Source organism: Leptonychotes weddellii, chromosome X, assembly GCF_054177405.1.
Source record: "Leptonychotes weddellii isolate Sample4059 chromosome X, ASM5417740v2, whole genome shotgun sequence".
In the NCBI taxonomy this organism is placed as follows: Eukaryota; Metazoa; Chordata; class Mammalia; order Carnivora; family Phocidae; genus Leptonychotes; species Leptonychotes weddellii.
Genome location: NC_138385.1, coordinates 60,152,534 through 60,154,803, shown reverse-complemented (window position 1 = coordinate 60,154,803; position 2,270 = coordinate 60,152,534). Strand labels below are relative to the sequence as shown.

Sequence of the window (2,270 nt, the reverse complement as noted above, 5' to 3'; positions counted from 1 at the left end):
CTGTTCCGTGGAGATTCCTGGGTAAAGCTGGCTGGTCTGTGCCAGAAGCGGGCGGCCGGCAATTGCTTCAGATGACACAGAAAGCTAACTAATGCAGTCCGACCCCGGAGGGGTTCTGCCTAGCAAGCAGCATGCCCCCAAGGCATTGCCTCCCCCGACAGGCAGCCCAGCCTGCCTCCGGAGACCAGCGGGAGTCCTTCCTGAGCAACTGCAAACGTGACACTTCGGCCCGCCCAGGGTGGAGGCTGGGGTGGGCGCTGGGACGTTCCCGAGCTAGCTGAAGATTTCCTTTGCCGAACTCCGCGGGCAACCCTGATTGCACTATCCCCTCCCCCTTCTGAAAGCCAGAGCTGCCGCCCCGCCCCAGCGAACCTTTGTGCCGAGCCCCAGCCCTCGGGCTCCTTCTTCGGCTGTCTTCCTCGCACCCTGGGATTGCGTGACCAGAGTGTTCTCGCTCCCAAGAGTTCTTCCTGGTCCAAGGGAGCCGGCCTGCTGTCCTGTTAGGCGTCGGAGGGGTTAAGCCCCAGCGGCAATTGAGACGTAGCCTTCCTCCCGAGACACCCGAGAGGGAAGAGGAGGGCGATATCGCTACGCACAATAGCTGCGGTAGCCTGGCGCTTGCCTACGGAAACTGGGGAGCAGTCGGCGCCCTAGGACTCCAGCTGGAAAGCGTGGCGGCCTGGGAGATGTAGTCTTTCCGTTTCTCGCCCCATGACTCCTCCCTGCGATCTCCCCACCACCCCGCCAGGGCGGAGGCTCTCCTAGCAAGACTTTCCCAGCCTGCCCCAGGCTCGCTCCCCAGGCCCAGCCTCGAGGGGCAGGTGCGCCACACTGGAGCCTAAGAGGAAAAGTTTCCGAAACGAGCGAGAGAACCCGGGAGGCGTCGGTTGTGGGAGGCCATCTCTCACTTCCCATTACTTGGCTGTCTTTTTTTTCCTTTCTTTTTTTTTTTTTTTTCTTCCTTACTCTCTTTCCAGCTTCCCTCTGAGGGAGCAACTTCCTTTTCCCTTCCCTTGCCCATTTGTCCTGATCCCAGTGTTTGAATTCCCATGGGCCCTCGACCTGGACAACCTCAAGGGTTGACTCCTACTCTAGGATCTCAATGTTAGGCTCAGAACCCCCCGCCAAAGGAAGGGAGGCCATAATTAGGAGTTCACTTTATTCTGAATAGGACCTCAGAGCATGGTTTTTGTGATTCAACTCATTGCATAGGTTGTTCATTAAAGCACATGATTTTCCATGTGTAAGTGGAAAACCTAAGAAGAAGATGTTATAAATTGTCTTGCAGCTTGGCTAAGAGACCTTTTGTTTGTTGTCCAAGGTAGGAGAACTCTTACAGGTGGATGCCTTGAGATTAAGAGCAGCTTAGCGGTGGAAAATTGTGTGTACGTGGGCAGAAGGATCCATTTTTATTGTGGAGAAGTGTTTAGATTACATGGCCCTGTGAAGAAAGCCAAGAAAAGCCAGAATTGAAGGGGGTTGTAAATAGGGTAATAATGGCTAACCCACCTGCATGGGTGTCCTATTTCTGCTGTAAAAAATTACCACAAACTTGGTGACTTAAAACAACATGAATTTATTATCTTAGAGTTCTGGAAGTCAGAAATCAGAAATGGACCTCACTGGGTCAAAACCAAGATGTCAGAGGGCTGTGTTCTTTTCTGGAGGCTCCAGGGGAGAATCCACTTCCTTGCCTTTTCCAGCTTCTAAAAGCTATCCACATCCCTTGCCTCATAGCCCTCTTCCTTCATCTTCAAAGCCAGTAATGCCTGATCAAGTCTTTCTCCCACTGCATTGCTCTGACGCTGACTCTCCTGCCCACTTTCACTCATAAGAACCCACCAACTAACTCAGGATAATCTCCCCGTCTCAAGATCCTTAACTTAATCACAGCTGCGATTATTTTGTTTGTCACATAAAGTAATATATTCACAGGTTCCAGGGATTAGGACATGGACATATTTGGGGGCAACATTCTTCCACCCTCCACACAACCTCTAATTCTATAAACACATTTCACTAACCCTCAAAACAATCCTATGAGGTTAGTATTCTTATTATACCCATGTAAAGATACCTGAGTTGAAGAGAAGTTAAATGACTTGCCCAAAGACACACAGCTACTTAAGTGGCTGTGTTTGAACTTGAGCCTAACCTGGCTGGTTCTACAGGCACTGCTCTTAACCACTACACTATACTGCAGTTTGGTAAAGAATCCAGCGAAGAAACGCCTTCAGAAAATTAATAAGTAGCCACGTCCCAGGGAAGGA

At 50.9% G+C, this 2,270-nt stretch overlaps 1 protein-coding gene across 3 annotated transcripts in view; it reads right to left on the bottom strand.

Annotated features, from left to right (window-relative positions):
* OPHN1 (oligophrenin 1) overlaps positions 1 to 786 on the bottom strand; it is a 362,794-nt gene extending 362,008 nt beyond the window's left edge. Inside the window, exon 1 of one of the 3 annotated variants that reach the window (XM_081808748.1) lies at positions 373 to 786. The gene's annotated coding sequence lies outside the window, so the exon portion shown is untranslated. The remainder of the gene's footprint in view (positions 1 to 372) is intronic. The other 2 variants (XM_081808749.1, XM_081808750.1) reach the window with 2 other exon arrangements.
* Positions 787 to 2,270: the final 1,484 nt, after the last annotated feature.